Here is a 15,329-nt window from a genome sequence, read left to right on the forward strand (position 1 = left end):
ATTAAAGAGTGTCAGGTCCACTTTTGCAAGGGCAGTCCAGATCGGTTTGGAGCCACAGTTGCATAGAAACATAGAAGCTTATATGGATGATATTGTGATCAAGACCAAGGATAGGGCCACCCTTATTCAAGATTTGGAGGAGACATTTACTAATTTGCGCAAGATCAACTTGAAAGCTCAATTCGGAGAAGTGTGTATTTGGTGTTCCCACCGGCAAGTTGCTTGGGTTCTTTGTATCCGATCGCGTGATCGAAGCCAGCCCCAATAATATCAGAGCTATGGAGCAGATTCAAGCACCAAGGGCAGTTAAGGATGTGAGGCGCCTAACAGGATGTGTTGCCGCGCTAAGCAGATTCATCTCCAAGTCTGCCGAGCATGCCCTGCCGTTCTTCAAAATTTTGAAGAAGGCAGGTCCTATGAAGTGGACCCCGGAAGCATATGCAACTTTGCAAGAATTAAAGGCCTACCTGTCCTCTGTGCCTACCTTGGTTGCTCCCAAACCCCAGGAGCTGCTGCTGCTATACTCAGCGGCAACTAACCAAGTGGTCAGTGCAACCTTGGTAGCACAACGAGAAGTGGATGAGGCAGAGAGTGAGCAGAGACCGGCAGAGTTAGACAAGGATTAGGACAGCAGTGAGCACGACAACAAGGGCAACCCCAAGGACGTGGCGAGAAAGGAGGTGGTGCAACGCCCAGTGTACTTCATCAGCTCCTTGTTATAGGGGGCTAGATCGAGGTACTCTGGCGTGCAAACGTTGATTTTTGGTCTCATTATGGCCTCAAGGAAACTGCGCCACTACTTCCAAGCCCATGAGATCATGGTTGTCACTCGTTTCCCGTTGCAATGGATACTCCGAAACCCTGAGGCTACCGGCACAATAGTGGAGTGGGCTTTGGAGCTATCCAGCTTTGGTTTGAAGTTTGAAAGAACATCAACTATCCGGAGCAGGGCGTTGGCAGAGTTTATTGTAGAATGGACACCAACCCCAGATGAGGAAGTGACAAAGACAGTTATCCCCGACAAGGAATCGCCCCAAGAATGGATTATGTATTTTGATGGTGCTTTTTCCATACAAGGTGCAGGGGCCGGCGTGCTTCTTGTCACCCGTCGTCCAAATGCATTTTGCCCGGGAAGAAGCAACCAACCATACAACAGAGTATGAAGGGCTCCTTGCCGGGCTCAGGATTGCGGATGAATTGGAAATTAAGAAGCTAATCATTCAAGGAGATTCACAGCTTGTGGTGAGACAAGTCAACAAGGATTACCAAAGTCCATTGATGGAGGCATACGTCGAGGAAGTGAGGAGATTAGAGGAGCACTTTGACGGATTACAAACAGAGACGTACCCCGTGCGGAAAAAGATCATAACTGATCGTCTGTCAAAGTGCACCGTGCAGAAGCTTCTTGTGGAACTAGGAAATTTTGTTCTGCATCTCACTCAGCTCTCCGTATCCCCAGCAATAATGGCCCGGAAAAGGAGAAAGTTGGACACCGGTAAGCCTCTCCTGGTAGAGCCGTCCGCTCCCGACAGAGACCCTACCGGAAACCACTCCTCGCAGCCTGCCGGACCACCCCCTCCAGCCGAGCCCATGGACCCCATGTACAAGGCATGTGCTCCCGCAGCAGAGGAGGTGCCGTTAGTCCTCGTTGCCAAGCCCCAGGCTCCAACTTGGGCAAGGCACATTGTCCGCTTCCTCCAAACTGGGGAGCTTCCCGGCGACCAAGACAAAGCTAAAAAAGTAGCCCGGAGGGCCAGTATGTATCAGTTTGTCGATGACACTCTGTACAGAAGGAGACCCAACAATGTGAAATTGAAGTTCGTTTGTCGGGAAGAAGGAATGGAACTGCTGGCTCAGACACACAAAGGCATGTGCGGCTCCTACATTGGATCAAGGGCATTAGTTGGGAAAGCATTCTGGCAAGGATTCTATTGGCCCACAGCCCTCCAAGATGCGGTCGAGCTAGTCACCAAGTGTGAAGCCTGCCAGTTCCATTGCAAGAAAACCCACCTGCCTGCCCAAGCTCTTCAGACAATCCCTCTATCATGGCCATTTCGGTCTGGGGGTTCGATATCCTCGGCCCCTTCCCTCGAGCAATCGGGGGCTTTGAATTCTTGTTTGTTTCTATCGACAAGTTTACAAAGTGGCCGGAAGTGACTGCCGTGAGAAAGGTGACTGCTCAGTTAGCTATCAAGTTCTTGAAAGATCTGCTGTGTCATTTTGGAGTTCCGGCAAGGATCATCACTGACAACGGCACCCAGTTCACGAGCCGTGCCTTCATGCAATATGTTCATGCCCTCGGATGCAAGATCTCATTCGCCTCTGCGGCACACCTCCGGAGCAATGGACAAGCTGAGAGGGCGAACACTGAAGTGCCGTGTGGACTCAAGACAAGAACCTTTGATATGCTGCAGAAGCATGGCAGGCGGTGGATCGAGGAGCTACTGATAGTTCTATGGTCCCTCAGAACGACACCTAACCGAGCTACCAGGCAGACTTCCTTCTCCCTAGTTTACGGGGCAGAAGCAGTTATCCCCACGGAACTCATTTACGAGTCGCCTCGAGTGCTTGCCTACGATGAAGTAGTGCAAGATCAGCACCGGCCTGACGATGCTGTGCTACTCAAGGAGAACCGTCTCCGGGCTGCTACGCGTGTTGCACGCTATCAGCAAGCTCTGCGTCGCTATCATAGCAACAGGGTACATGCCCGGTGTTTTGAGGAAGGTGACCTTGTCCTTAGGCGCGTTCAGTCCGCCAAGGATACAAACAAGTTGTCACCTAAGTGGGAAGGCCCTTACCGGGTAGTACGAGTCACCAGACCTGGCGCAATTCATCTGGAGACCGGAGATGGCACTCAGTGTCAAAACACATGGAATATTGAGCATCTCCACAAGTTCTACCCGTAAGGCGCGACTGTCGGGCCTTGCCCGGCAGCCACCCATTTGTACAGGCCTTGCCTCAGCTGCATGTACCTCCTTGTACAAAGCCGGGGCGATGACCCTGTGAAAGAGAAAATAAAGAAGCGCTATGGGGGCCCCCGACCAAGACTGCATGCATGCATGAGCATTCCAAGATCACTGCATAAGCATTTCATGAGCATTTTGCATATGCACATAGATAGGATCGCATCCTGCATTCATTCTCATATGCATGAAGCTGCAGGTTCTTGTCGTGAACTTGGCTTCAACGAGGAGTTGAGAAGATTGCCCGACACTGCGATCCCCGGCAAGCCAAACAGATAAGTTCTACCTTTTGTTCATTCGTGTTCTGTAAGCTATAATTTATGCATTAGAAAACCTCACCCCTCTTTTTAAACTTAGGTGCTCCGATCCTTGACTCGAACGTTGCTTCGGTCAGAATGGTCGAAGTGGCCTTTGGTAAAAGGAAGTTGGCGGGGGGCTGGTCCCTTTGTCTGTAACCCGACATATGTGACTCTCCGGCAGACAAAAAGGGTACCGACAAGATAGCCTGCCGGGAAAAAATCCTTTATTTACACTAAAGGGGCATCTCGCCTCTACATGAACATATACATGCACGGGCTCCCGATAAGGTTTATCTTTTTCACTAACATGCTGATACAAGTACTAGCATTACAGAACACAAACATGGACTCGGGAGATTACATTATTTGAATTAAAATTTGGCATGGCAGGTGAAGGCCAAGAGAGGCAAAAGGGGACGCGCGCCGCACTGTCACGATGGGCATGATTTAGCCCTGCTGCCGGACAGTGCCCTGGAGGCCGCACACGAGTCCGCTCCGACCCCTAATTCGGAGCCGACTGCGCAGATCGAGGATGGGTGGCTAGACACCACCTCAGGGGCTGCTACCTCTACGGCGATGGAGCCAAATACCAACCTTGTCCCTTGTGAAGCTCGTGACTCCAAGGTGTCGGACTCCTCGCCGGACTCCGAACCTCCCGCGGCCCTACCAATCGAATCCGATTGGGCGCCGATCATGGAGTTCACCGCTATGGACATCTTTCAGCACTCACCTTTTGGCGACATCCTGAATTCGCTAAAGTATCTCTCGTTATCAGGAGAGCCCTGGCCGGACTGCGGTCAGGACAGTTGGGATGCGGACGATGAAGAAATTCAAAGCCCACCCACCACCCACTTTGTAGCCACTGTCGATGACCTAACCAACATGCTAGACTTGGACTCCGAAGACATCGATGGTATGGACGACGATGCCGGAGACGGCCAAGAACCAGCGCCTACTGGGCACTGGAAAACCACCTCAACTCACGACGTATACATGGTGGATACACCAAAAGGAAGCGATGACAAGGAACAACGGGACGCGGCGAAGGATAATTCCCCCGAACAGACAAAACGGCGACGCAAGCGCCGCCCGAAGTCCCGCCCCGGCAACAACAGCAACCATGCAGACCCAGCTGTAGAGCAGGGCGAACTAGTGGACGACGAACATGCCATCAAGCAACCATCCGAACAGGATGAATTGGACGAGCAACCCATCCCCGGCGAAAACAACAGTCCAGACGATCTCACGCCGGACACATCACCGGAGCATAAGAACCTCCACAAAAGGCTCGTCGCCACTGCAAGAAGCTTGAAGAAACAGAAGCGGAAGCTCAAAACAGCGGAAGACATACTCAGAATGAGATGGAGCAAAGTACTCAAGACTGCAGATAAATACGGCGATAGTCACCAAGCAAAGAGCTACCCGAAGCGCAGGTTGTTGCCCGAATTTGAAGAGGAGGCCGTAGAGCCCCCACAGTCAAAAAACAAAGAGGTCGCCTGGTCGGATAGACAACCAAATGACAGGCTAAGAGTGGCAAGCGGTGCTGCACACAAGACGACACATGATCCACATAAGGATCCTCGCAAAAAGGATGGCCCGGACAGATCCATCTACGGGCCAAGAAAGAAGACTCCAGGGAGCAACACAACACGTCGAGTGTTCGAAAATAACGGTACACCTAAATACAGGGGCACCGCACACCCCCTATGTTTCACCGATGAGGTATTGGATCATGAATTTCCAGCGGGATTCAAACCCGTAAACATAGAGGCATATGACGGAACAACAGACCCTGGAGTTTTGATTGAGGATTATACCCTACACATACATATGGCTACAGGAGATGACCTCCATGCCATAAAATACCTACCCCTCAAGCTCAAAGGGCCAGCTCGGCATTGGCTAAAAAGCCTCCCAGAAAATACCATTGGAAGTTGGGAAGAGCTCGAGGATGCGTTTCGAGCAAATTTTCAGGGGACTTATGTCCGCCCTCCGGATGCAGACGATTTAAGTCACATAACTCAACAGCCCGGAGAGTCAGCACGCAAATTCTGGAACAGGTTCCTCACCAAAAAGAACCAAATAGTCGACTGTCCGGACGCCGAAGCCTTAGCAGCCTTTAAACATAACGTCCGAGATGAATGACTGGCCAGACACCTCGGCTAGGAAAAGCCAAGAACAATGGCCGCGCTAACAAGCCTCATGACCCGCTTTTACGCGGGGGAAGATAGCTGGCTGGCAAGATGCAGCACCAGCGACCCAAGTACATCCGAGGTTAGGGATGGAAATGGGAAAACACGACGCAGAAAGGATCAGCGTCGGACTAAGGAAAATGGCCCAAAGAGCACGGTGGTCAACGCCGAGTTCAAAAGCTCTCGGCCGAACAACAAAACACTGCCTCTTAAGGACAATAGTGACGAGCTATCCAACCTAAACAAAATCTTGGACAGGATATGTCAAATCCACAGTACCCCCGGGAAGCCTGGAAACCATACCCACAGAGATTGTTGGGTCTTCAAGCAGTCCGGCCGACTTAACGCTGAACACAAGGGGCTCGACACACCAAGCGAAGACGATGGCGAACCCCACAAGCAGAGCACCGGAAAACAAAAGACTTTCCCACAAGAAGTCAAAACAGTGAACTCACTTCAAGTGATAACAAGGAAAAAAAAGTGCGGCACCTACTAAGGCACGCGCCGCACGGTCCACCCCAGCGGAGTCCCGAAATTGGATGTCAAAACCAATTACTTTCGACCATCAGGATTACTCCAGAAGTATTCGAAATGCAGGACGGACTGCTTTGATATTGGATCCTATAATCGACGGACTACAATTTACACAAGTCCTAATGGATGGCGGCAGTGATATAAACCTGTTATACCAGGACACCATCCGCAGAATGGGGATAGACCCTACCAAAATTCGCCATAGCAGCACTTCCTTTAAAGGAGTGACGCCACGCCCTTATGCCAATTGTACAGGCTCTTTACTACTAGAGGTTGTGTTCGGTTCATCCGACAACTTTCGTCGCGAAAAGCTAATCTTCCATATCGCCCCATTCAAAAGTAGCCATCAAGCACTATTGGGACGCGAAGCTTTCGCCCGATTTAACGCAATACCGCATTACACGTCTCTTACACTCAAAATGCCCGGTCCACGCGGCATCATCTCACTAAAAGGTAACTTCGAGTGTTCCTCGACCACGGGAGAACGTGAGACTGCCTTGACAGCCACACACTAATCCAGCCTTGCTGATCAAAGCCCCTAAAAACAGGTCATTCAGACCCCGGACACGGTTAGGCGAGTCCGGCATAAATAAACAAGGGGCTTCCTAGCCGCATACCCCTTTACAAGGGGCTGCACGCATGAATAATGAGAGCCAATAAAGCTCAACTCTATTCATCTTTTAAAATCATACTTTGTTTTAAATAAAATTTTTGCATGATATTTTTCCAAACTAAGTTCTTCTCTTTTTAAAGACGAACAACATGCTACACCCGTCCAGGATACAGCACAACGGAGACACATGCGCAGACGTGCAGTAGGGACCCGTTACAAGGATTATTTTTAGATTAAGACCCTGCGTAAACCTTTTTTACTGTCTCTTGTTGATACACATCCCCCGGTTTCTTACCATAACCGAGGAGGAGGCTGGCGTTTTGGCATCGGCCGCCTCAGAAGTTTTCGCGCGTACCTGGACACTAGGGGCTTAAGGGCATTGTTCTGGCCGTTATCATAAAGACCGAATACCTCAGGGAGTGTTCGGCGTCTCGAGTTAGGCCTTATATGCATCAGCTCCGAATCATGTCTTTGGTCAAATGTTGGGTTTGCCCGGCTCCTGTGTTTTGCTGCCTTACGTTCCGCTCTATCGGCTAACGCGGCACCAGGAGAACTACTGCGATTGTGCCCCGGTTCGGCCGGGCGAGCACCTCAGTAGAGAAAGCCGAAAACTGACTGTCATGATATAGCGAGAGACTCGTCAACCACTCGATCGACTATCGGAATGTTTAGAATTCCTCCTCTTTGACGAAGGACCGTTTCCCGATCAGGCACACACGCGCCCCGAGTTCGGAGAGCGCAGTGCCCCTAGGGGCTATATAGTAACCCCACCATCGAACTCCTATGGCTAAGTGAAAGTGATAAAGCATTATAGTCCGGTTGCCTACGCTATCACCTCCTTCAAAGGACCAAGACGTTGGATTAAGTGTGAAAATGCGCTTTTTTGCAAACACCCCCGCACCATGTGCGTGGGGGCTGAAACCGAAGACTGCCATCTTTCAGGTTATATATACATATACATTAACGGCCGCACATGAGATATTTCAATACTTGAACGCACAAGTATAAAAAGCCGTTACATTATAAATATGGTTTTACAAATCATACATGTCATTTGAACATAACATTTTTTGAGCACTGCGACTCTATTAAACGAGCGCCATGCAGGACTTCCTCAAAATAGTGCTCGGCGGGTAATCGGCTTCTGTCCGAACCCCGGGATGCAACACCGGTGGCATCCATCTCTGCCCAGTATGTTTTGACACGGGCGAGAGCCATCCGTGCACCCTCTATGCATGCCGACCGCTTCATCGCCTTGATATGCGGCACCGCACCAAGGAATTGCTGCAATAAGCCAAAATAACACTTCGGCTTGGGCCTTTCCGGCCATAGATGAGCCACCACATCCTTCATGGCAAGTCCGGACAATCTATTCAGCTCAGTCCTCTCAGCCAACCGATCGGTTAACGGAAGTGGACGCTCTGGACTATGGAATTGAGACCAAAAAAGCTCTTCCATCTCATGATCCTTTTGGCTGCGGAAGTGCACGACTGCGTCCGCCGCAGTTGCCACCAAATCCAGATAAGCATCCTCCGCACCCCACAACTGGCCCAACTGAGCACACTTCAGATCGGTAAATCTCCTACGCAGCAGAAAGGGCTTTCCAGCCGCAATGTCTCCGGCCTGACGCAGCTCCTCCATAGCCCTCATCGCAGAGCGGGCATCCTTGGCTTCGGCGGTGGCCTTCTTCAGGTCCTCTTGCCCCGCTTGGCATTCTCTTTCAAGAACCTCATAGCGGTCGATAGCATCCTTCAGCTTCACGGACATTCCGGCCATCTCCTCCCTGCTTCGGCAATGAGCAGCCTTTTCAGCCTTAAGCTCTTCGGCCGCCTTCGAGGCAGCTGCATCACTCTTTCGGGCTTGCTCCTTGACTCGAGCAAGCTCTGCCCGAAGGTCATCCATAGCAGCGGCGCCATCTGCATCAAGCATACATGTTGTAAGGCATGGGCATCAGCTCCCTTACTAGGCCACCGCGGAGAAACCACCTACCTTGTGACTCGTCAAGTCGTTTATTGACCAGCGCGATGTCCACACCCACAACGTCGAGTTGCCGCTTCAGTTCAGCAACTCTATCAGTCCGGCTGGCCACCGAACGCTCCGCCCCCTGAATAGGAAAGGCGACATCTTAACACTGAGATTATGATCCTCGGCACGCCGTCACTTTTGACAACGTACCGAGTCTCAGGGGCTACTATCTATACAGGGCGCACTCTATGTGCAAAACTGTCAAAAGGTATGTCATTTTTACATACCTCAAACCCCGTTAGTAAACCTCTGACGGCCTCATGCAAATCGCTCTCAGCGGATGAAATCCTTTCAATCACCGTACTCATTAATGTACGGCGATCTTCTGAGATAGACGCCCTCTCAAGCAGATCCTTCAGCCCCTCCGGCCGTACACCAGTTGGTGCCGAACTCTCTGGCCCCGCCGGACTCAGGGAGACCCTCCGCGATGACACCTCAGGGTCGTCTGCCCCGCCTGACAGTGCGGCAGATGGAGGCGTCTCACTCTCCATCATCTCTGGATGGAGATCCCCCGAAGATGAGCTCTGCTGAGAAGGGCTGAGATCCGAACTGCAAGGCAAGAACTTGGGTTATCCTCGGAAATAAAAACAGGGATGTCCCTTATTACAAAACTCCCCTTTTTCTACTTACGGCTTGCTGGAGGGCTGATTCCCTTGGGGAAATAGTGCGTCCGGGGCTTCTCCTGGCGGAGGACCCTCCGATGAAGATTTCTTCCCCCACTTTGAGGCCTTGGCCTCCGGATCTTCGGAAGCTGTCCTCTTCTCCCCTTGGAGGGATGGATTCTCGATCCGCCCTTTCTTGAGAGCCTCCTTAGCAAAGGCGGTAGCTTTCCTGTTTTCCCCTTCGCCCTCTTCTGAAGGCGCAACCTCCAGCATCTTGACTAACACGGGATCCGGCGTGGTCTCCGAGAGGGGGGCCGGACACCGTGTCAGCTTTGCTTGCGCTATCCACTCCTGTTCAAGGGATAGCTGGTTAAAAGGCAAATCCATTATAAATAAACGTACGGTATGTCCGGACACAAGACTACTTACTTGAGTACCCGGGCGATTGCAGCTTAGGCCGGCGTCCTCGGTCAAGTCCGGACACATCTCTTGTGATCCGAAGAACAGTTTATACATCTCCACGGGCGTCATACCCATGAAGTGTTGAAGAGCTCGCGGTCCCTCCGGATTGAATTCCCACAGACGGAGGGGGCGACGTTTGCAGGGCAGAAGGCGCCGAATCAGCATAACCTGCGTCACTACGACTGGATTGATCTCCCTCTCCTGGAGGTCTCGAATCCGGCCCTGCAATATTGGTACGTCCTTGGACGGCCCCCAGTCAAGCCCTTTGTTGACCCATGACGCCAGACGTTGTGGAGGGCCCGAGCGAAAGGCGGGCGGTGGCACCTGCCTGCTGCCCTGGGAGCGGTGATATGGAACCACTCCTTTTGCCACAAGCCGAGCTCCTCTTGAAAAGAGCCCTCGGGCCATGGAGCATCGGCCCTCTTGCTTATAACTGCCCCTCCGCACTCTGCCTGACGCCCCCGATCATCTTCGGCTCCACGTTGAAGGTCTTGAGCCACAAACCGAAGTGAGGGGTAGTGCGGAGGAAGGCTTCGCAGACAACAATAAACGATGAGATGTGGAGGATGGACTCCGGAGCCAAGTCATGGAATTCCAGCCCGTAATAAAACATGAGCCCCCTCACGAAGGGGTCCATCGGGAAGCCTAAACCCCGACGGATGTGAGACACGAACACGACGCTCTCACCGGGCTCGGGAGTGGGAATGACTTGCCCTTGGGTGGGCAACCTATGCGAAATCTCGTAGGTTAGGTACCTGGCGCCTCTCAGCTTTAGCACGTCTCCTTCCGTGATGGAAGAGGGCATCCACCGACCCTGTAGGTCGGAGCCGGACATTGTCGAAGGTCCGAAGCGCCTGAATCTGGAACCTTGGGTGTTGGAACTCGGGGCGAGGGGAAGATTCGATGGAGGATCGAAGGAAAGGGACAGGCCTTGGTCTCATTATAAAGGGGGAGAATTCCAAAAGCCGTCCCCGTGACCGTTTGGAACTCGCCTTCGATGGAGGGGCGGAGAAACGGGCGCGGTTGGGTTACCCACGTCCGTATTGATGAGAATCCCGGAATAAGGGGACACGATCTCTGCTTCGACAAGACGTGCCAAGGAAACCGGTTCGCTAAACGTGCAGAGGTGGAATAATAAAAACGATTCGAGTAAAGGCTTGGTTGTGGTGTGACATCACGCCACAACATACGTCAGCAGATTGAACTTGTGTAAATATTATTCTCTCTACGGTGGTATGTGGAATTTATTTTGCAGAGCCGGACACTATCCTGGTGTTCACAATCTTCTATGAATTATTCGGAGGAGGAACCCGCCTTGCAATGCCGAAGACAATATGCGTGCCGGACTCGTCGTCATTGAAGCCTGGTTTAGGGGCTACTGAGGGAGTCCTGGACTAGGGGGTGTCCGGATAGCCGAACTATCATCATTGGCCGGACTCCAAGACTATGAAGATACAAGATTGAAGACTTCGTCCCGTGTCCGGATGGGACTTTCCTTGGCGTGGAAGGCAAGCTTGGCAATACGGATATGTAGATCTCCTACCATTGTAACCGACTCTGTGTAACCCTAGCCCTCTCCGGTGTCTATATAAACCGGAGGGTTTTAGTCCATAGGACGAACAACAATCATACCATAGGCTAGCTTCTAGGGTTTAGCCTCCTTGATCTCGTGGTAAATCTACTCTTGTACTACCCATATCATCAATATCAATCAAGCAGGAGTAGGGTTTTACCTCCATCGAGAGGTCCCGAACCTGGGTAAAAACATCATGTCCCTTGTCTCTTGTTACCATCCGCCTAGACGCACAGTTCGGGACCCCCTACCCGAGATCCGCCGGTTTTGACACCGACATCTGTACTCAGATATTGTTGCTTCCGCTGACTCGTCTATGATCGAGCACTTGTATTCGAGCCCTCGAGGCCCCTGGCTTGTATTATGATGCTTGTATGACTTATTTTATGTTTTAGAGTTGTGTTGTGATATCTTCCCGTGAGTCCCTGATCTTGATCGTACACGTTTGCATGCATGATTAGTGTACGATTGAATCGGAGGCGTCACATCGTGCCTCTTTTTTTAGGGAAAAATTATTCGTATGTCTAGTACCACTAGTTGGGTGCGTGCGACCTATAGCTGTCATCACTTTAGGTCTCCTTTTCGAACCGCGGCTATGCTTCACAGTACATATTTTTTCATGCATTTATCCTCCTATATGTACTCCTAGGCTATTTCCACGTGCTCCCATTCGCCGACATGTGGGACATAGAGCATCTGGGTCGTAGTGCATGCACGACTCGGAGCATATGCCGGGGTACTTTACATTTCAGACCTCACGAATTACATGCAAACCCCCGCAGAAGAATAAATAAATGAATGAATTACTAGATGAAACCGGATTATTTTCATGGAAACCGGAGCACGTTCATTAAATTTTGGACATAAAATGTTTATAAACAATGACCGGACCTAAACCAGTCTAAGGGCCTCTTTGATTTTTCCCGCAAAAAAGGGCCTCTTTGATTCGCAGGATACTGAAAACACAGGAATGGGGAAAGTATGATGGCAATGAACCGAGACGAGGAGAACTCTTACTCAGTTAGAGGTTAGAGTTAGATTCTAACCCTAAACTAACTCTAAACCAAAGAGGTGTATGGATGGCAGGGTTAGATTGGCAATAAATGCTCTAACTCAATCATTTGACTACTTTGGACCCTATTTCCTGCCGGATTTGGAGGGTGCTTGGATACGTTTTAGTTCCATGACTAAAAGTAGTGGGACTAAAACTTGCTAGCCTCACCCATGCTTGGATCCAAATACTAAAGAGACTAAAATCAAGTTAATGAGAATTTATTATCCTCCAAACCCTCCAATCCAGAACTCGCCTGTGTTAAAGGAGAGGAGTTAAATGAGGAGAGAGAGGACTAATCCACATTTTAGTAGGGGTACCCCTGACTAAAAATTTTTAGTCTCAAGACTAGTTTTAGCCCCTCTTTAGTCAGGGGTGCTTGGAACTTTAGCCACTTAAAGCGACTATTTTTAGTCAGACTAAAATAAGTCCCTTGGATCCAAGCACCCTCTTGGTGTGGCCGGCTCTTCTGTGGCCTCCTCCCGCTCACAATTGACATAAACGAACCATCTATACAAATCAAGCATGCAAAACATGATAATTTTTACTTTGTCCATACAAATGAGATATCCCACTTAAACATACAAGTCGTCAATCAAGCTTCACAAAATAAAAAAACACTTCATGAAACAAAGAATGAGCTAACTCATCATGGAAGTCATTCACGATAGGGAGGGAGCCTGGAGCACCTCACACACCGAGGGAGGAGCTCGCCATCGTCGCTCTGGAGGAAGGCTCTGTAGAGCCCAAGCCCCGGGAACCCCTCCGACGCTGGCCCTTGCGAGTTGAGGTCGACACCGGCATGGGTAGCAGGGCCACTTGCCACCGACTGGGAACTTAATTTTTGGGCCTCTAGAAATAATGCAAGCCTGTAACTAAAATACCTAGAAAGGTGAACAGAATCTTTGGGTCTCTAGAAATAATGCAAGCCTGAAACTGAAATACCTAGAAAGGTGAACTGAATCTTTGGGCCTCTAGAAATAATGCAAGCATGAAAGTGAAATACCTAGAAAGGTGAACTGAATCTTTGGGCCTCTAGAAATAATGCAAGCCTGAAACTGAAATACCTAGAAAGGTGAACTGAATCTTTGGGCCTCAAGAAATAATGCAAGCCTGAAATTAAAATACCTAGAAAGGTGAACTGAATCTTTGGGCCTCTAGAAATAATGCAAGCCTGAAATTGAAATACCTAGAAAGCTGACCTAAACCTTTGGGCCTCTAGAAAGATTTATTACCTCCTCAAGCAGCATCAAACAATTCCATGCGTGCACCACAAATCTATACCAAGTTTGATCAGGATCTACTTTTCCAAATCATAATTAGCGCTAAAGCAAGCAAGATCAATGATATGGCTGTGAGATAGAGAAGGAACGAACAAACTCACCCCTCTCGCGACCTCCCTGGTAGATGCGCCGCTGCCGTGCACGACAAAGGGAGAAAAACGACTGGTGAAAGGGGAGCGGGGCGACCTTCGAAGGCCGGAGGGAGAGGACGGCCGGAGTAGGGCGGCGGAGGCCGGAAGGAGAGGGCAGCCTGAGGAGAGAGAGGGCGAGCGGTGCTTGGGCGGGCGGCTGATGTATACTACACAACCTTCTTCTTGTAGACGTTGTTGGGCCTGCAAGTGCACATGTTTGTAGGACAGTAGCAAATTTCCCTCAAGTGGATGACCTAAGGTTTATCAATCCGTGGAAGGCGTAGGATGAAGATGGTCTCTCTCAAACAACCCTGCAACCAAATAACAAAGAGTCTCTTGTGTCCCCAACACACCCAATACAATGGCAAATTGTATAGGTGCACTAGTTCGGCGAAGAGATGGTGATACAAGTGCAATATGGATAGTAGATAAAGGTTTTTGTAATCCAAAATAATAAAAACAGCAAGGTAACTAATGATAAAAGTGAGGGTAAATGGTATTGCAATGATAGGAAACAAGGCATAGGATTCATACTTTCACTAGTGCAAGTTCTCTCAACAATAAAAACATAGATAGATCATATAACAATCCCTCAACATGCAACAAAGAGTCACTCCAAAGCCACTAATAGCGGAGAACAAACGAAGAGATTATGGTAGGGTACGAAACCACCTCAAATTTATTCTTTCGGATCGATCTATTAAAGAGTTCGTACTAGAATAACACCTTAAGACACAAATCAACCAAAACCCTAATGTCACCTAGATACTTGATAACCTGCAAGTACACGGGATAGTTGTAGCCTCTTTCGATAAGTAAGAGTGTCGAACCCAACGAGGACCTAAAGGTAGAACAAATACTCTCTCAAGTCCTATCGGCCACTGATACGACTCTACGCACGCTTGACGTTCGCTTTACCTAGAACAAGTATAAAACTAGAAGTACTTTGTAGGTGTGATAGGATAGGTTTGCAAGAAAGTAAAGAACACGTAAATAAAAGGTAGGGGCTGTTTAGATAAAGACACAACTAAAGTAAATATAGCGAGTGTGGAAAAGTGGTGGTAGGAGTTGTGAAATTGTCCCTAAGCAACTGACTATGTTACTAGACCGGTAATCACTATTGCAATTCTATTTGAGGGAGAGGCATAAGCTAACATACTTTCTCTACTTGGATCATATGCACTTATGATTGGAACTCTAGCAAGCATCTGCAACTACTAAAGATTCATTAAGGTAAAACCCAACCATAGCATTAAAGTATCAAGTCCCCTTTATCCCATACGCAAACAACCTACTTACTCAGGTCTGTGCTTCTGTCACTCACGCCACCCACCATAAGCAAATCATAAACATATTGCAAACCCTACAGCGGGAATCCCTCACGCTTGCGCGACATGGAGGGCACCATAGGACAGCACCAATAATAAAACATGCAACTCAAACCAATCATAGCAATTCATCAATCACTGATAGGATAACGAAAATCTACTCAGACATCATAGGATGGCAACACATCATTGGATAATAATATGAAGCATAAAGCACCATGTTCAAGTAGAGGGTACAGCGGGTTGCGGGAGAGTGGACCGCTGTAGATAGAG

Source organism: Triticum aestivum, chromosome 2B (genome assembly GCF_018294505.1).
Source record: "Triticum aestivum cultivar Chinese Spring chromosome 2B, IWGSC CS RefSeq v2.1, whole genome shotgun sequence".
Lineage (NCBI taxonomy): Eukaryota > Viridiplantae > Streptophyta > Magnoliopsida > Poales > Poaceae > Triticum > Triticum aestivum.